At 38.1% G+C, this 20,823-nt stretch overlaps 1 long non-coding RNA gene across 1 annotated transcript; it reads right to left on the bottom strand.

The window, feature by feature from the left end:
- Positions 1-883: 883 nt before the first annotated feature.
- LOC115838322 lies at positions 884-18,224 on the bottom strand. Its single transcript, XR_004033328.1, has 4 exons — positions 18,135-18,224; positions 17,076-17,280; positions 13,777-13,944; positions 884-1,125 (listed from the first exon to the last, which is right to left on the bottom strand). It is a non-coding gene; the product is annotated as an uncharacterized LOC115838322 (long non-coding RNA).
- Positions 18,225-20,823: the final 2,599 nt, after the last annotated feature.

Raw genomic sequence — 20,823 nt, 5'->3', positions numbered from 1 at the left:
GCAGCAAATTAGGTCATTAGTAAGACTGTTTTTTGACCTAAAATTCTGCGGTTCTTCCAATGTAAAATAATAAAAATAAAGTAAATTACAATAAGTGAAGACTTGACATGTCATTTCTGGAAGGTTGCTGACCTCTAGTGTTGGCACAGACCTGAAGGAAAATTCAAACCTCTGTGTTATTTCTATCAAAGTTTCCTGTATCCTTCCTTTCCTTTTTTCTTATGGAGGAGAAGAAAATATAAAGTACTTCAAGTTAAAGTTCTATTAACTAAAGCTTCATTTACAGAATAAATATTTCTGCTGACATTTGACTGATTATATCAATTTTGAAGTTCAAATTTTAATAAGGTATTACCAAGCCCAAGAATAAACAAGCTAATCAGGCGCAGTTTCCTAGTCCCTTCTTTGTATTAAATGATAAGTGAACTTAAAGCTATGCTTTGTCTTATTAATATCTGCTAAATATGGATGAATTACTGAATATATATTTATTCTTAAACTCATTTGGAGGCAAATATTTACAAGGCTTTTCTGTTATAATCTGATTTTAATATCTCAACTGAAACTGATTTATAACATGTGACTTCAAATGTGGTATTAGTTAAAGGGGCCAAGAATTAATGAGCTGATTCTATCAAGGGTTTCTTGAAACTGATTCTGAAAGGGGGAAAATATTTCTATATTTTTAATCAAATTTTAATTGTAGAAATTTTCATGGCAAATATCAGAGTCTCACATAAACAAATCTTTAATGATTTTGCATGTGCATATATTTGGTTTTATCATATTGTTAAATGAGTTAGAAACTCACTTGAATATTCTGTGCCATCAAGCGAACTTCATTTCTAGCTTGCAGGTGGATTTCTTCATTTCTTCTGGAATTAGTTACTAAGGAAGTTGGTAAAATATGTTTCCTGGAAATCTTTAAAACTTTCTGTGTATGAGACACAAGGTGGGGTGGGTTGGTGAAGGCTGACTGTCCGTTTCTGCTATCAGCTAAAGAGCATCATTCCACCCATTTTGTACTTGCATTGGCAGCTTCCTGTTAAGAGTCACTGGAGAGTATGCAAACCTCTTCCTGTAACTGGGTTACGGTTACATTGTAGAAATGGCTCAACAATTTAACTGTAATGTAGCAAGATATGTGATAATTAGTAAGCTTTATTCACTCAAAAAGTGCTGGCTCTGTGACAGTGAACAAATCCCAGGCACCCTTATAGTAAGTATCCACCTCCCAGAGCTTTGTGTGAATTGCTTGTGAAGTGTGTCTCATGTAACATAAAAGTAAACAAATGTAAACATATACTTAAAAAAAGATATAAGGATTATTTAAAGACCAGCACACCAATTTTGGAAGAGAAGTCTTTTAGGTACTAGGCTCATTTTCTGATAAAACCCGCTCTTTCACTATATTAGTCTGGGTTCTCCAGAGAGACAAAATCCGTAAGATAGGATGTATTCCCTCTTTCTCAGGGGACTTCAGTGCTTTTTCTTACTCAGCTGATTGGATGAGGCTCAGCCACATTATGGAGGGTAAACTACTTTACTCAAAGTCTACTGATTTGAATGTTAACCTAAATAAAGACCACACACACACAAACCAACTTCAGAGCCACATCTAGACTGATGTTTTACCAAATAGCTGGGCACCATACCTTAACCAGGTTGCCACTTAAAATTATCAATCACATGCTTTTACACAATTATACCCGGGCTTGATTTAATATCTTATGTACAGATATTTTATTTTTATCATGTCATTATTTACTTGGTCCAATTTGAGAAAAGTTTAAGTGTTTAAATCAAGTTTGTCCAACCCACGATCCATGGGCTGCATGTGGCCCAGGACAGCTTTGAATGCAGCCCAACACAAATTCATAAACTTCCTTAGAACATTGTGAGTTGTTTTTACATTTTTTTTTAGTTCATCAGCTATTGTTAGTGTATTTTATGCGTGGTTCCAAACAATTATTCTTCTTCAAGTGTGGCCCAGGGAAGCCAAGAGATTGGACACCCTTGGTTTAAATGATTTTGTTATGTGAAGAAACCTTTCTGAGGTGTTCTTTGTGACTCTGGTCTCATCACAACTTCCTTCCCTTTGTCACAGCTTCATTGAGGTCTGTGAGTCCTCTCAGCCTTGTCTGGTTCCCTCCCTCCTCATTCCCCTCTTAGGCTTTTTTTTTTTCCCTAAGAAATCTCTTCCATGTCTTGTACCATCTTGGTGTCTGCTTTCACAGAACTGAGACAATGCAGTGTTGGGGGCTCTTGTTTTGTAGCTGGGGGAGGAACCCAGGATGGATCAGCGTGGTCATGTGATAGGGCCCTACAGAATTCTGGTTTCTAGGCATTCCTAGGGATCAACTCAGATGCCCAAATGCTTAGACTTCCTAATCTGATAAACTAGCACTCGGATTGATGGAACTTCCTGGAGCCATGGGTTTATGTATTTTTTAAAATGCTTAATAAATTTTTTGAGGGGAGTTAATTAAGCTATAAGCATCTTTTATATATTTAAATGCAAATAGTTAATGAATAAGTACTATGTGTAAAGTATGGTGCAGTTTTAGGAAAGATGAGTAAGTTTTGGTCTCTGCCTTTACTTGGGTGAGAACATAGGAAAAACAAACCAGAATGGGGTGGCTGATATAAGAAAATGAAACAGGAAAGTAGGTGGTCCGGAAGAAAAAATAAGACCAATCACAGGCTGCTTCCAAAATAAGAAGGGAAAGAAGAACATGTCATTTGAACTGGATCTCTTAGGATGAGATATTGCAGGAGAGGACAGTGAGACCAGCGTTTGAGGGAGAGAAAAGAGTGCATGCCCAGCAAAACAGGAAGTTCCAAAGACTGATCTGAGAGGAGGGTGTTTTAAATGAAGTGAGGAAGAGGGAGTAATGCTGGATAGGGAGATTGCAGCCAGTGGTTGAGTGACCTGATGCCAGGGGAAGAAGTTGGGAATTGATTCTAGGAGAAGAATTTCGAGCAAAAATATGCCTGCATATTTTACATATTGATTACCAACCTATAACTTCTCACTGTGATCCAGGTGTCGATCCCATTCACCCTGCGAATGACATGGACCTTGTAGCATGTTTACTCACATCCTGTCAATTATTCTGTATAGAGCATACTAATGACATGGCAAGTTTTAGCTAATGTGACTTGATTTATATCCAATTTAGCTTCATTATCTGTGAAATAAACAATAAGACAGGGAAAGAATAGCTACGTTATGTATTTGGAGTTAATACACATATAACTGAATAAAAAATTCTGTTGAAAGATGACATTAAAAAAAGTAGGGAAAGGAATGGGAAGATAGGTAGTAAACAGAAAAAAATCACCCACGGCAAATTGACCTCTAAAATAAATATTTGACAACTTCCTGAAAACAAACATCTGGCAACTGTGCCCAAGAAGAATGTTCTATCTTTTTTTTTTTTTCAGGTTTTTTTTTATTATACTTTAGGTTTTAGGGTACATGTGCACAATGTGCAGGTTTGTTACATATGTATCCATGGGCCACGTTGATTTCCTGCACCCATTAACTCGTCATTTAGGATTAGGTATATCTCCTAATGCTGTCCCTCCCCCCTCCCCCAACCCCACAACAGTCCCCGGAATGTGATGTTCCCCTTCCTGTGTCCATGAGTTCTCATTGTTCAATTCCCACCTATGAGTGAGAACATGCGGTGTTTGGTTTTTTGTCCTTGCGATAGTTTACTGAGAATGATGTTTTCCAGTTTCATCCATGTCCCTACAAAGGATATAAACTCATCCTTTTTATGGCTGCATAGTATTCCATGGTGTATATGTGCCACATTTTCTTAATCCAGTCTATTGTTGTTGGACATTTCGGTTGGTTCCAACTCTTTGCTATTGTGAATAGTGCCGCAATAAACATACGTGTGCATGTGTCTTTATAGCAGCATGATTTATAGTCCTTTGGGTATATACCCAGTAATGGGATGGCTGGGTCAAATGGTATTTCTAGTTCTAGATCCCTGAGGAATCGCCACACTGACTTCCACAATGGTTGAACTAGTTTACAGTCCCACCAACAGTGTAAAAGTGTTCCTATTTCTCCACATCGTCTCCAGCACCTGTTGCTTCCTGATTTTTTAATGATGGCCATTCTAACTGGTGTGAGATGGTATCTCACTGTGGTTTTGATTTGCATTTCTCTGATAGCCAGTGATGATGAGCATTTCTTCATGTGTTTTTTGGCTGCATAAATGTCTTCTTTTGAGAAGTGTCCGTTCATGTCCTTTGCCCACTTTTTGATGGGGTTGTTTGTTTTTTTCTTGTAAATATGTTTGAGTTCATTGTAGGTTCTGGATATTAGCCCTTTGTCAGATGAGTAGGTTGCAAAAATTTTCTCCCATTCTGTAGGTTGCCTGTTCACTCTGATGGTAGTTTCTTTTGCTGTGCAGAAGCTCTTTAATTTAATTAGATCCCATTTGTCAATTTTGGCTTTTGTTGCCATTGCTTTTGGTGTTTTAGACATGAAGTCCTTGCCCACGCCTATGTCCTGAATGGTATTGCCTAGGTTTTCTTGTAGGATTTTAATGGTTTTAGGTCTAACATTTAAGTCTTTAATCCATCTTGAATTAATTTTTGTATAAGGTGTAAGGAAGGGATCCAGTTTCAGCTTTCTACATATGGCTAGCCAGTTTTCCCAGCACCATTTATTAAATAGGGAATCCTTTCCCCATTTCTTGTTTTTGTCAGGTTTGTCAAAGATCAGATAGTTGTAGATATGCGGCATCATTTCTGAGGGTTCTGTTCTGTTCCATTGATCTATGTCTCTGTTGTGGTACCAGTACCATGCTGTTTTGGTTACTGTAGCCTTGTAGTGTAGTTTGAAGTCAGGTAGGGTGATGCCTCCAGCTTTGTTCTTTTGGCTTAGGATTGACTTGGCGATGCGGGCTCTTTTTTGGTTCCATATGAACTTTAAAGTAGTTTTTTCCAATTCTGTGAAGAAAGTCATTGGTAGCTTGATGGGGATGGCATTGAATCTATAAATTAGCTTGGGCAGTATGGCCATTTTCATGATATTGATTCTTTTAAAATAAATGTAAGTTTAAGAAACATCCACTTTGGTCTTAATAAAACAAATGATTTTTTTCATGATGCATTAGCAATCCCTAGTGGGCTCATACATGTGCTGGCCAATGTAGACATTGTCGGACTGAAGTAAAAACTGAGAAGAGCACATACAGTGTAATTAAAGACAGTCTGTTTTATAAAAGTAATAATTCCGTAATGATGAAATGTTATGCAAAGGTAAACACAATGCATATTAATTCTATGCAAGTTTTATTAATGTTCTTGAAATTACTTATTAGTTTAATTTTTTTAATTTTGAAAATATTCCAACTCACGGAAAAGTTGAAAGGATAATGCAATGAACATCTTTATGTCCCCCAGCTAGATTCAGATTCACCAACTTAGCATGTGGTCATATCTATTCTCTTTCTCATGCTCTATCTCCTCTTTTGTCAAACTGTTCATAAGTAGCTCACAGATATGATGACAAATCACCCCACTGTTACCAGAATTAGCCTGTGTAACCACTTCACCATGTCTACACTCAGGAAAGTCTCTGATGTAAAAATGAGATCTAACACACAATCCATACTCAAATTTCTCAGTTGTTCTCAAATATCTTTTTTGAAACCACTTATTGAGGTCTAATTGACATACCAAAAATGCATACATATTTAACATACAGAACTTGGTGAGCTTGGAGATAAGCACACATCTGTGAAACGATCACCACTATCTGTACCAAAAACGTATCTATCCCTTCCGCAAGATCCTTCCTGGCCTTTTTATGTATTATTATTGATATGATTTGGTGATAAGAACACTTAACATCAGATCTACCTTCTTAGTAAACTTTTTTTTTTTCTGTAAGTACTATGCTGTAAAGTAGATCTCTAGGACTTATTCATCTTGAATTACTAGAACTTTTTACCCTTTGACCAAAACTACCCCATCCCCTTCTCCCCACTAAGCCCTGGCAACCACCCTCCTACTCTCTGCTACTACGAGTTTGACTATTTTAGATTCCTCACCTAAGTGGGATCATGTGGTATTTGTCCTTTTGTAACTGACTTGTTTCATTTAGCATAGTGTCCTCCAGGTTTATCCGTGTTGTTGCAAGTGGCAGGATCTCCTCCTTTTTAAGTCTGATCGAGTGCGTTTATAACTTTTTTATTTGAATTGTTTTTTGATTCAGGATCTAATTGAGACTCATTCATTACATTTGACTGCTGAATTTTTGTGTCGTTCCCAATCTTGAACATATCCCTAAGCCCACTCTGTGCTCTTCAAGATATGGAAGGCTTTGATACGTCCTGCAGGATGTACCACATTCTGAATGTGGCACATTCCTCCTTATTAGATGCAGGGCAAACCTTTCTGAGGAAAGCACTACTCCTGTTCTTTTGGGAGGTGCTCTGTTCTCCACATTGGGAGGCACGTGATGCCAGGTTGACTCCTGACTGGCGGGATGCTCACCCAGTTCCTCCTCTTTCTTGTCCAGAGGATGATTGACAGATCTCTCCATTGTAAAGATGCATTACCTCCTTTCTAATTAATAGCTGATCTGAGGAGTGGTATTAATGTACATGCTAATTCATAGTTTTTAAAGCTCTGAGTCAGTTTTGGGGAGTTGGGTGTTAGTGGAAGTTCTTCTAGTAAAAGTTCAACATGACTTTACTGATTACAGAAGTGTGCTTTTCCATATGCAGTGAAAGACACTCAAGTTAGGGCTGGAAGGGACCCAAGTGATAATCTGGTTCAATTTCACTTTTTATTTACAGAAAAGGAGCTCAAGCTATCTCAGTGAAATAGTAAGAACCATACTCCAGATCCCCTGATTCCAGTCCAATTTTCTTTCTATTATTTTTGAGGTGCATTTATTTAGTCCTTCAAGAACCAGAGCAAAATCTTGGACAATCAAAAGAAGACAGAAGGGCACCATGGACAAGGATAAATTATGCCATTCTTGGGGATGTGTATTCAGGATAATAACAACAGAAGGTGACGGCTCTATAATAAATAAAATATCATGTGAGCCACAGATTTGGGCCACATGTGAAATTTAAAATTTTCAAGTAACCATTTTTAAAAATGAAAATAAAGAGATGGAACTAACTGTAATAATATACGTTATTTAACCAATATCCCAAATATGATCATTTCAACATGTAGTCAATATTTTAAAAATTATATATGAGGCTGGGAGTGGTGGCTCCTGCCTGTAATCTCAGCACTTTGGGAGGCTGAGGTGGGCAGATCATTTGAGGTCAGGAGTTTGAGACCAGCCTGGCCAGCATAGCAAAACCCCATCTCTACTAAAAATACAAAAAAAATTAGCTGGTGTGGTGGTGTGTGCCTGTAATCTCAGCTGCTTGGGAGGCTGAGGCATGAGAATCACTTGAACTCAGGAGGCAGAGATTGCAGAGAGCTGAGATTATGCCACTGGACTCCAGCCTATGTGACACAGCAAAACTCTCTCTTTGTCTCTGTCTCTGTCGCTGTCTCTCTCTCTCTATATATATATGTGTGTGTGTGTATATATGTATATATATATATACACATATATATATAATGAAATTTTATATTCCTTTTTTTGAATAAGTATTTACCCTCTACTTTGTAGCACATCTCATTTCAGAGTAGCCACCTTTCAAGGGAGCAAAATAACCTCATTCAACCAGTGATGATCTTGTTGAATGATGCTGCTCTAGAAGAATGAGGAAATGTCAAATAGAGGTACCTACTAAAGGGGCAAGGAAAGCAATTGCCTGACACCCAAAATAGGACCTAATAGATATTAGCAGTTAGTGGTAATATTTGGAATGATAATTTTATTTTCTCTACCTAAGCCTTTAGGACTTTGGGTTTCCTGAAGGTATTCAAATATTAACTAATAACTTTCAATATTTCACAAGTCTATTTAGTAATGTTATAAATTTATAAAAAAACACACTGTGAGACTAACATCAATGGCAGTCATATCACTGCATAAGTCAAAGTAACACTTAGGATCTGAGATGGGGTATGTGGAATGTGAGGTCACCTACGGAGAGAAGGGGTTGAATGTGTTATGATCACTACTTTGAATTTCTTGTAATTTTGTCTTTGAATTTGTGTTTTGTAAATAAAATCAGATGGGACTCAAGTGTGTGCTGGTGACTGCCTCTTGCTGCCTCCAGCCTCCTTCTCCCCAGAACGAGTTCTAGGCTGCTGACTTCTCACTTCACTCACGGGTCTGGATATGGCATGGGGAGCGGCAAGAGCAGGTGCATGCACCTCACACAGAGTTGTCCACACTCACCTGGCAATTACCACTATCTATGCCCGCGATACCACATTAAATAACGATTTAAAAATGCTGTGATAGCTCAAAAGAAAGGTAGAAGAAATAAAAAGCTTTTTTTTCCTGCTGTTTGAAACAAGGCTTCATGTTGTCATTTTGCACTAGGCCTTAGAAAGTATATAGCTGACTGTGTGCTCAGTGTTGGAGAAGCTGCTTTCATCTGATTCCCATTGCTATTAACTGTTTTGTAGCAATTTCAATTGCTGCCCTTTTAAAAAACAAAAATCAGGGAAATAATTATTTCCTCATAAAGGCAGTTTGGTAGACAAACTTTTTGAAAGAATGTGGTGCATGGATAATCATGAAATTGGACTTTTAGGTAGAAAATATTGGGAACACCTGATCTGGAAGCAGAATGTGTTAGAAAACAGCTAAGTCAGGCAGCTCAACAAAAAGCCAAGTCATTGCATGGGTGTTAGGGGAAGAAGGCTAACTTTTGCAGGTTTGTTTTATATGAAATAACCAGTTAACTTACTGAATTTTTCACTATTGTGGACTTTCGGTGGGATTTTGTAAATATAGTGTAATTAAATAAAAAGTTTTATTTAATAATATTTGGCACTTTGTATATGCAGGGATTTAGTAGGCAAAGTTATGGGCCAAATTGTAAAATTGTGATCAGTAAGAAGAAAACTAAAACCAGAATAATGAGATGCTATTAATAAATATGCCCTATTGACCCAAGAGGGCTAGAGCCGCATTTCAAAGTCTTTGGAAGTGACAAAACTCTGATGCGAACAATTTCAGGAAGACTGACCAAGGTGGTGTTGTGGACATTGTGCAGTGTCTCAGCAGTCCTAGCAGTGTGCTAGCACAGCTGGAGCAAACATAGCTCTGTTCCTGCCTGTGTGTGGGCTCACCTTAGGAGGGGGTTTGTTCCTTGCTATCCCTTAGGTTTCATTTCACTTTTAAGTTTCTATGATCCACAAAGAGTGTAAACGGAAATGTACTGAGAGTTTAGATCATTTTCCCAGTACATAAGGACCTGTCTCTCTCCTGCTAACATTAACCCTACTTGACACTTTGAGAAAGAGGCGTCACACTTAGAAAGTCTCCTGTGGGTGCAATGTTGTTGTTTCATGAGAGGATATCCTGGGGTGGTTAGCTTTTTGGTTTTCTCTTTCTTTCTTTCTTTCTTTCTTTCTTTCTTTCTTTCTTTCTTTCTTTCTCTCTTTCTCTTTCTCTTTCTTCTTTCTTTCTCTTTCTTTCTTTCTCTTTCTTTCTTCTTTCTTTTTCTTTCTGTCTTTCTCTCTCTCTCTTTCTTTCTCTCTCTCTCTTTTTCTTTCTTTCTTTCTTTCTTTCTTTGTTTCTTTCTTTCTTTTTCCTTTCTTCCTCCTTCCCTTCCTCCCTTCCCGCCCCTCCCCTCCCCCTCTCCCTCCCTCTGTCCCTCCCTCCCTTCCTTCCTTCCTTCTTTTTTGTGGATGGAGTTTTGCTCTGTCACCCAGGCTGGAGTGCAGTGTCATGATTTCAGCTCACTGCAGCCTCTGCCTCCCGGGTTCAAGCGATTCTCCTGCTTCAGCCTCTTGAGTAGCTGATATTACAGGCGCCCACCACACCTAGCTAATTTTTGTATTTGTAGTAGAGACAGTGTATCACCATGTTGACCAGACTGGTCTCAAACTTCTGACCACAAGTGATTTGCCTGCCTTGGCCCCCCAAAGTGCTGGGATTACAGGCATGAGCCACCATGCCCGGCCTTACCACCCTATTTCCATCTTATATTTTTCCTTACTTCTCCTCTAGCTTTTTTTTTTTAAATGGTGACCAACTAAATGCCTATCAATTTGTCAGAACTGTTTTAGACTTATGATTAATATCACCATTCAGGACATTAATTCCAAGCCCTCAGAAACCTAAGACCCTGGATTGCCAGTTGCTTCCTTAGCCTTCATGCCTGCTTTGCTTGAAGCAGTGTATGTTCTTTTGCTCTTGGGTGGCATGTATTTTCACATCATAATCCATATTACACACACTCCTTGGGAATGAATATGAGTAGTTAAATTAAATTGGTCATGAAAACAGGGAAATAATTATTTCCTAATAAAGGCAGAAGAATGCCAGTAACCTCTGGAGATAGCTTGAGGTCACTCTTCTATCAGTCATAACCTTCATCTTCCCTGGTTTCTAGCCATCTTCTTAAACACCTGTATCTATTTGAAATTCTTCAAAAAGCAAATTTAGAAATTAAAGACCAGTTCTTATTTAGGCCATTGAAAAAGATCAAGTGACAACTGGCTGATCCTGGGGACTTGACTGAGACCTTTCTAGTTGTGGGCTGTGAATGCCCGGGCATCAGGTCTTAGCAAGTTCCATCATCACGCACAGAGTGTGGCAGATCACGTCTTCCAGGATTTCTGATAGACACAATCCATTTTTAATGCCTTGTGTCAGGCATCCCTGCTGCCCTCTAACCATTCTTAATAATAAGACAAAAATGATATTTTAGGGTAACAGTTAATAAATAATGTGACTTATCCAATCACACCTTTCACTAAAATATTATTATCTTTTGGCAGATTCATTACTGTAGAGGCATCAGGATCTGATGAAACATTCTCTAATTCCACCACTAGTACATTTTCCAGAGTTGTCTTTCTTTTAATTTAATTCTCCCACTCTGAAAGCATACTGTCCATTGCAATTACTGAATGAGCATTTAATCTCCCATAACTAAGGCATTTTAATCTTTTCTTATGGAAAGACGATTAAAAGGTCCTAATATTGCTATGATATGGATACATTTCATCCCAATCGAGTGAATCAAAATTTCCTTTGTTCTTATTACTACAAGTTAAGACAAACCAAGTGTCTAGGCACTTCACTGCAATAGTTAAGCTACCTTATCACAACGTGCGATAAATGTTTCAAAACATAGTCTATTGATTGAATAGAAAGGTTTTCAGAACTTCCTTGGGCAGAGGTGAGCCTAGAGGTAGAGAATCGCAAGACAAGTTTTTATAGTTGTTATAAAAGTAGCTTGGTTTACAGTCTATTATGTTTGTCCCAAAGCAATAAATCTTTCTACTTTTAAAATGCTGTGTGGCTAACAGAGATACTGAATCACTTTGAAACCACAAGGGTTGATTTTGTTATATTATAGCATCTCTACATTGATCATTAAATTTTTTTAAATTAAAATCTTAGTACTACACTAGTATAAAACGAAAGTTGGTGAAGTTTTAAACTTTTTCAATATCAGTACATTTTCCTGATTTTTACCTTCACATAACTGTTCTATTTCCCTGGAGCACAGAATGTCACATTAAAATAATTGCATATCCTGAGTGTTTACAATGTGCATACACCTTGGTCTATTAATCAACTCTAGTAAAAACACATAAATATAATCTGCAAAGTGATGTTTACCTAAGAAGATAATTTCTTCATGACTATTTTGCCTGGCCTCCAACCGTGGGCTCTGGTGGATGTATTTCAGTTGTACTTGTCACTGGTTTATTAGGAAGGATACTACACTACATTATGCATTTTCATAACACCCTGGGCTTGATTGAGAAGTGTCATATCCTTTCTCTTCAACCTTTGTTTCTCAGCCACATTCATTCATAACCTAATTCTCCCTTTCAGAATTGTGGTGATGTAAACCAGGGTCACAGATTAGCAGTTTTGCAGCTGGAAAACAAGGCAATTCCACTTTGTATTTTATTATGTATTTATTCCTCAAGGATCATTTCTTATTTATTGAAATTTGGAAAAACAACAATTCCTTCCAGACTGATAATGATCTGGTAATCAGTGTGAAATATATTTGTAAAACAAATACAGATTTACAGGTTTCTCCTGTGAAAACATTCAGATGGCTGAAACAGCCATTTCAATAGTTATACTGTATTTGAACTTTTTAAAAGATACCCTTTTAGGAGATAACATGTTTCCTGTGATTCTGCCACATGTGCTACTTTGTTATATTTTGTGATGAAGACTCTTTTATACTTAGATAAAAGGTTTATTAAGTAAATGTTTGTGTTAATAGTGTAAACTGGCATAAGAAACTGTTCATGAATATTTCACTAATTTTTAACAATGATGGTAGAATCAGAAATTCACAGAAAGAATATCTAAGAACTTTGAGCCATACGTAAATTCATAACAATATAGATTTACTTTGCTTGCGTATTGTTTCTTTATTAACCAGGAGCTGCTTTGATTATTTGGGCTGAGGTGTTGATAGCCCAAGGTGTAGTTCTTGATTACATAGGTAAAGAAATATACATTAAGCTGAATAGAAAGCTGATAGTAGTGTAGGCTGAATGCAGTTAATTAGCTGCTTATTCAAATACCCTGTTCATTATTTCTTGCTCTAAGAATGAGACTGGTGTGTGTGTGTGTGTGTGTGTGTGTGTGTGTGTGTGTGTGTGTGTAGGGCAAAAGTAGGAATATAATGATATTGGTACCATTTTTTTTGAGGAGACCTTGGGAAGAGAAGAGAAAAAAAGCTTTATTTAAAAAGACGTAAAGACTTCAACACTCCAAAGGGACCAGAGAGATTGAATTTATTTATTCTATAACATTTCTACATTGATTATTTGAATTTTCTAGTTAGTTCTACACTAGTGTAAAAAGGAAAACCATCATAATGTCAACCTGTCATTACAAAGCTCTGGTGGTTTAGAGGAGTCTGCTTACGTGAAAGTGGGGATAGCCACCGTCTTCCTTAACTCTGTAAAATTCCCTTAAAGGTGAAATAGAATTAGGGTACAGTTAGTTTCCTGAGGTTTGTAATTTGGTCTTTGAGATGTGGCTTCTTTTTTCATGAAATTAAGAAAACTAAAGAAAATGACAATGTAATGAATATCTGATACAGTGCTTTAAAAAAGTCCTTTGAGTGAATATGACCATAGGGAGGGAAATACAAATCTCATTTTGTTTGCCGAGTCGATCCTCACAGAAACACATTTCAGTTGCAAAATTTTGCAATAAATAAGATAAAGAGATTCAGCAAAGGTTTAAAAATGTTCTGACTTCCCGTGTATAAAATGAGAATGGTCATGAAATATCCGCTTCATAAAATTACTGTAAAAATTTAAAAAGATAGCATACATAAAGCTCTTAGCAGAGTGTTTGATATATACCAATAATTTGAAACATACAGCTTTTTTAAAAACAGGGTAAAAAAATAAAAATTTTAAGAAAAACAAACATTTGGTCACATGTCATCTCCTTCAAACTGGGCTATTGGTTTTCCCTGTAGAGATACATAGCTATTAAAAAAACAAAAACAAAGAAACCCAAAAAACAAAACCCAGCCCCAAAACATTTTAGGAATAAATGACCTGTTAAAAATACAGCAAAACCATCCCCTGACCTTGAAACAGTGTTTATGAATTCTGAAAAGGTGAGCAAAAACATAATAATTAACTATATACCTGCCCATCCAGTTATTGCAGAAGTCCTGGTCCATCTGTTTTTATAACAACTTTGCAGGTTTCAACAGGATTTGCTGCATTTAGCAAGTCGTCCAACAGCCTTCAGGGAGAGGGTGATCATGTGTAAGGCTGAAGCCAGCCACAGACAGTATTTCTCCTTCTCATGCTCTGGAATTTGGAGTCATTTTAGGGAAAGGAAGTTCAATTGAGCTAAACAGTTTGCTTCCCTCTGAATTAGAAGTCATAAAGGCCGATGGTGTAAGAACACTTCCTCCAACCCACATTTTTGGCTCAGGGCTCTGTTTGAAGCATTTTGTGGTTAAAGCCATGCGAATACCAAAGCACATAAAGACCGGACCCAACACTATTTTTGTTTGGCTGAATTGCTATGTATTTCTGTGAATGTCTAAAATGTAGAAATAATGAAACTTGCTTAGCCCAATACTGTAATTTTGCTTGTATGGACATTGTCAAATTAGGAAACAATGAAAAGAAATTTCCCCAGACTCCACCCTGTTTAAAAGGCAATTCTCATTATTCCCTTTGTGTTTAACACATCACAATGCACCTTAAACTCCTCATGGAAATACGGAGCCAGACTTTCCCGCCAGCTGCCCCATCACAGCTTGTTGACTTCTATTGGACTGATTTAAGACAATGTTTCAAAAATCTACATTGGGAAGTCCACTGCAAGAAGTAAGGGAATGAGTATACGGATATAGGGCAATTGGGAATGGATTTGATTTTGAGAACAAGTTTTCTTCCATTCTCTTGTTCAAAAGAAGACTGTGGAGATTTTCCTGATGATGACTTCAGAAGACTTATTGATGCTGCTTTGAGACAGGGTCCTCACATTTTTTCTTTTCAATTTATAAACAAAATATGTGTCTTTTCTATGTATCCAGTCTTTTGTCTTTGATATTAAGTGACTTAAGAAGAGAATCTAACAGTCTTCAGTCAGAATAGGGATATACTAATTTTCAACTATTATATAGTTGATAAATCTGTATTTTCACTGAAGAATTATTTCCCTTATGGGATACAAATAAGTGGTAGAAAAGTGATTTTGGAATAAAGGATATTAACATATAAAACATAAAGGGTCATTTTGACTTCAGAAGACTCTGTCTTTCTCTCTCACACACACAGACACACATGATAATGAAATCTTCCTAGCAAGTTCAGTTAACATTGGACAACGATAATTAATTTGTAGTTGTAGAATAGCCTCTCTTATTTACACAGCTTTTAAATAACAGACACCTGATTTAGAAAACATTAAATGCTGAGGTAAAAATACAAAATCCTTTCTGAATAGAAGACAAGAATTTTTAATTTTATTTAGTGCCCTGACTTGACTAATTTGTCTTCACATTTTCATAATATTAAAACTGCATGCGTGGGGCTCTGTGGCTAGAAATTACTCAGTGTTGTGGAAGTAGATCACTGGAGTTGCCCCCATTTGCCGAGCTGAGTCTGGGGTCCAGTTGGCTGCCCCGGCTGTCCTGAGGGAGGGCTCTTGGTCTCTTGGCTCTGAACCCCCCTCTCAGGTGCACCTGTTCTGCTGGGTCCTTTTGCCCTCACCAACAGCCCCACATTTGACTGGGTGATTGCTGGGAGCCAGAAAGAATGTGAGTGGCTGGGCTCCTCTGTCTTCCCTCCCTGACTTTCCCTGGCTTCTCTAGTCTCTTGCTCCCTTAGAAAGGAAAGAAGCCAAAACGCAATTAAAGTGGCTTTTTCTGAGTCATTGGCCCATAAGGGGTCTTTATAGGGAGGTTGAAATTCAATCCACTTTTAAGAAAAAGAGTTTTCTTCTCTATACACACACGATCTGGCCAGCTGTAGGTGTTCCTGGGGAGAGCAAGCACTCAAAATACTCAGAAAATCGTCTATAAAGGATTGAACAATAACTGCCAGGATTCAGGAGATTTCCTGGGGATTAATGAGTAGCTGGGAGGAATTGGTGGCCTTCAACTGTACTCTGGGCAGTTAACCTCAGCCAGTCAGTCCTTCCTAAGAAACGCCTGCACTGAGGCGGTGATTGCTATTATAGGATATAAACCTAGAAGAACACTTTCAGTGTGATTTTATTTCAATGTGCCCTTTGCTTCTGAAAGACTGCAGCATCGTGTGGAGCATTTGGTGGCTAATAACACAGCACTCGTTACCCTGTTATGCACTTCTCATCACATTAACCAAGCTGATTGGAATAATGTTTAAGAAAAAAATTAATATTTTATTGTTGTAAAAAATCTTGTAGAAAACCTTTCAAAATATTAAATACACAGCCAAGATTGTATTGAGATTAGAACAAACCAGGAATGATTTTTATCACAAGTACAATTATAACATTTATCTCAAGAGTGAGGATTTTTTTCTCATGGTGATACGATCACTTCAAAAACCTAGAAAAAAAAATTATTCGGTCCCTTTCTGGCTAATCCTTATGCTAGCCAAATAGTTCAATAGTTAAAAGCTTCATAACCCAACTTTACTTGTGTTTTGATTATATGAGGAAAATCCAGGAAAAAAGTCATTTTTAATTTGACATGCAAACACTTCTCTACTTCTTATTGTGATTCTCATTCACTGCATCTTTGGAGCAGTGATCCCAACAGATTAAAAACTGGCTTTGTCACTTATATTATTTGCATCTTAAATGAGGCAAGTTTGAGGTGCATGGTTGGCACCAATGCCAATCGAATGCTCCAGAGCAGGGGTCTGCAACCCCCGGGCCACAGATCGGCATTGATTGGTGGCCTATTAGGAACTGGGCCACACAGTGTGAGGTGAATGGCTGGTGAGCCAGTGAAGCTTCATTTCTATTTACAGCCACTCCCCATTGCTCACATTACCCCCTGAGTTCCGCCTCCTGTCAGATCAGTGGCAGCATCAGAGTCTCATAGAGGCATAAACCCTATTGTGAACTGTGCATGCGAAGGATCTAGGTTGTGGGCTCCTTATGAGAATCTAACACCTGATGCTCTGTCACTGTCTCCCATCACCTCCAGATGGGACCATCTAGTTGCAGGAAAATGAGCTCAGGGCTCCCACTGATTCTACGTTATCGTGAGTTGTATAATTATTTCATTATATATTACAATGTAATAATAATAGAAATAGATAGTACATAATAAATGCTATGTTCTTGAATCCTCCCCAAACCATCTCCCCCTCTTTTTGTCTGTGGAAGAATATCATCTTCCACAAAACCAGTCCCCGGTGCCAAAAAAGTTGGGAACTGTTGTTCCAGAGGACCCAGGCTGCTCATGCTTGAATGTCTCCATGTCAGAGCTCACCTTTCAGGATGACTAGTGAACCACCCTACCCACACAGCAGGTCCTGAACCATCAGCAGAAATACTTCCTTTACTCCTCACCTATTGCTTTGCTTTGAAAGTCCATGAAGTCAGCATTCAGGCTGAGAAATAAGTAGATTAGAGGCATATTCTTTACTTCTGTTTCCTAATTGAACATAATTTGGAAGTAACTGGTTCTAGAAAACCTAAGAATGACAAAGAAAGCATACAGAGTCAGAAAAGAGATATATATTTCCAGATCCCCCTTCCCCTCCTGGTGAGCTTCAGCTACCAGGAACCATCTGGTAGGATGGAGGAGACAGGCTGGAAGGGCAGGAACTGGGGTGCAGCTTGTGGGGGCAGGTTAGGCTAATCTCTGAGGTCAGAGCACATGGAAGTGGGTGGTCCTACACACATGGGCCTGCAAATGGACACAGAGCTGGCATCCTGCACCTTGCTTGGATATTCTCTGGGTCTGTTCTGTGGATGGCCTCAGCATCTGAAGGGAGTAGGGATTGAATGTCAAGGACAAGACAGTGTGTTCCCCTGCCTCTCAAGAAGGCAGCTCCTCCAGCCTCACAGCAAAAAGAGATGCAATAGAGCTTTCCTGGAGAAAAGGCATTGTCTCGTTTTCTAATTCCATTATGTGAAACTCATGTGTTAAATGGGAGTAGAACAGAGCTAGCAACAGAGATAAATTTTGAAATACATGAAGTTGAACCTAGAAGTCCAAACTCATTCATTCAATAGATAAATATGTAAATAGGAAGAAAATCAGAAAATAAATCATGCTACTAAAGCTTTGGAATGGCATGAATTAAGATCAGTAGGAATCCAGGCTCAAGTTTTAAACAGATCATGCTACACACTCTTATGCACTGTGTAAGTCCACACTGGTTCAGTGATGGTTTCTGATAGCTGAGGCTCACCGGAAGTTACAATTCCAGGAACAGGAAGAAAGGGGAGGTAAGTTGTCATGATTAAGCACATGGCCTTGGAAGCCAATTCTCTCTCACCCCCATCAGCCACCTGCTGGGATATGAGCCAGCAGGTCACTAACCTCTTTGAGTTGCAATCCCCTGGCTGCCTCTAGTCCTCAGTGCCTCTTCTTCAGTGGAGCTGCAGAACTACAGTCAGGCACTGCATCAGGACAGGTCAATCGAGGAACTGCACATTCAGTGGTGGTCATGTGAAATTATCATGGAGCTGAAAATTTCCTGTTGCCTAGTGACTTCATAGCCATTGGGATGTCATAGTATAATGCATTGCTCACATGATTGTGGTGATGCTAGTGTAGGCTTTCCTACTGCACTGCCCTTGTATAAAAGTACAGCACATGCAATTATGTACAGTACAGAATACTTGATAATGACGGTAAACAACTATGTTACTGGTTTATTTATTAGATTATACTTTTAATTGTTATTTTGGAGTGTTAATAACTTATTAAAGAGAGAAAAAAGAAAAAGTTAACTGTAAAACAGCCTTCAGGAGGATTCCAGAAGGAGACACTGCTATCAAGGGGATGACAGCTCCATGCATGTTATTGCCCCTGAAGACCCTCCAGTGGAACAAGATGTGGAGGTGGAAGATAGTGACATTGAGGATCCTGACCCTGTGTAGGCCTAGGCTCATTGTATGTGGATCTTAATTTTTAACAAAAAGGTGTAAAAGGTAAAAAGCAAATAGAAACTAGTTTATAGAATAATGATATAAAGAAACAGCTTTTGTACAGATGTACAATGTGTTTGTATTTTAAGCTAAGTGTTATTACAAGAGTCAAAGAGTGGAAAATTTTAAAGTTTATAAAGTAAAAATGTTACAGTAAGTTAATATTAATTTATTATCAAAGAAAGACATTTAAAAATAGATTTAGTGTAGCCTAAGTATCCAGGGTTTATGAAGTCTATAGCAGTGTACGCTAATGTCCTAGGGCTTTGCATTCAGTCCTCACTCACTGACTCACCCAGAGCAACTTTCAGTCCTGCAAGCTCCATGCGTGGTAAGTGCCCTATACAGGAGGATCATTTGAAAAAAATCTTTTATACCATATTTTTACTATTTTTTCTATGTTTAGGTACATATTACTTACTATTGTGTTACAGTTGCCTACAGTATTCAGTACAGAAGCATGCTGCGCAGGTTTGTAGCCTAGGAGCAATAGGCCATACCACACAGCCTCAGTGTGTAGCAGGCTGTACCATCTAGGTCTGTGTAAGCACACTATGACACTTGCAGAGCAATCAAATTGCCTAACAACGTGTTTTGCAGAATGTATCCCTGTCGTTAAGTGACATATGACTGTGTTTAAATACTTGGGAAAAAAGCACGAGTTTCAGTTTTCCATCGCTTTGTTAGTAGAACCTGGACCTTGGTGTTGTCTTCTGTAAAATGGGGACAAAAATACCTTGCAAGACTGCTGTGAAGTTTAAAGGTTAATGATGTAACCAAGCAGCTAAAACAGACTGATGCAATCCTCACTTGCTACAACATACAACAATACTGGTGTGATTAATATTCTTCATTTACAGATGTAGATATCCAGTTACAGAGATACCACTGTGAAGCTCTTAGCACACTGTAAGCATCCAACAAATATTAGCTTTAGGGATTTTCGTTTAGAAAATATTCTTTCATTGGAATCGCTCAAAGAAAAGCATTTGACAGGGCTGCTATAACAAAGTGCCACCAACCAGGTGGCTTAGACAACAGAAATTTATTTTTTCATAATTTTGGAGGCCAGAAGTCCAAGATCATGGTGTCAGCAGGGTTGGTTTCTTGATCCTTGTAGATGCTGCCTTCTCTCTGTATCTTTCCATAGTCTTTCCTCTGTGTGGGTCTGTGTCTTAATCTCCTCCTTATAAGGACACCAATCACACTGGCATGTAGTTCATTCTAATAATGTCATTTTAACTTAATTACCTCTTTAAAGTCGCTATCTACAAATACAGTCATATTCTGGGTTACTGAGGGTTAGGACTTCAGTGTTTGATTTTTGGGGGACATAATTCAGCTCATCACAAGGGGTAAATAAAAACAATCAGCTTAGTTCAGTCTAGGTGATCTCAGCAATAGAAGTGTCTCCAGTTATGCTGTTAGGGTCAGTGCTTTGGGACATAATTAAGAATGCTAACAAAATAAGAGAATTTTAGACCAATATCCCTGATGAACATCGATTCAAAAATCCTCAATAAAATACTGGCAAACTGAATCCAGCAGCACATCAAAAAGCTTATCCACCATGATCAAGTGGGCTTCATCCCTGGGATGCAAAGCTGGTTCAACATACGAAAATCAATAAATGTAATCCAGCATATAAACAGAACCAAAGACAAAAACCACATGATTATCTCAATAGATGCAGAAAAGGCCTTTGACAAAATTCAACAACACTTGATGCTAAAAACTTTCCATAAATTAGATGTTGATGGGATGTATCTCAAAATAATAAGAGCTATCTATGACAAACCCACAGCCAATATCATACTGAATGGGCAAAAACTGGAAGCATTCCCTTTGAAAAGTGGCACAAGACAAGGATGCCCTCTCTCACCACTCCTATTCAACACCGTGTTGGAAGTTCTGGCCAAGGCAATCAGGCAGGAGAAGGAAATAAAGGGTATTCAATTAGGAAAAGAGGAAGTCAAATTGTCCCTGTTTGCAAGTGACATGATTGTATATCTAGAAAACCCCATTGTCTCAGCCCAAAATCTCCTTAAGCTGATAAGCAACTTCAGCAAAGTCTCAGG

The sequence above is a fragment of the Nomascus leucogenys genome, chromosome 14 (genome assembly GCF_006542625.1).
Source record: "Nomascus leucogenys isolate Asia chromosome 14, Asia_NLE_v1, whole genome shotgun sequence".
In the NCBI taxonomy this organism is placed as follows: Eukaryota; Metazoa; Chordata; class Mammalia; order Primates; family Hylobatidae; genus Nomascus; species Nomascus leucogenys.
This window is presented reverse-complemented; position numbering and strand designations above follow the sequence as displayed.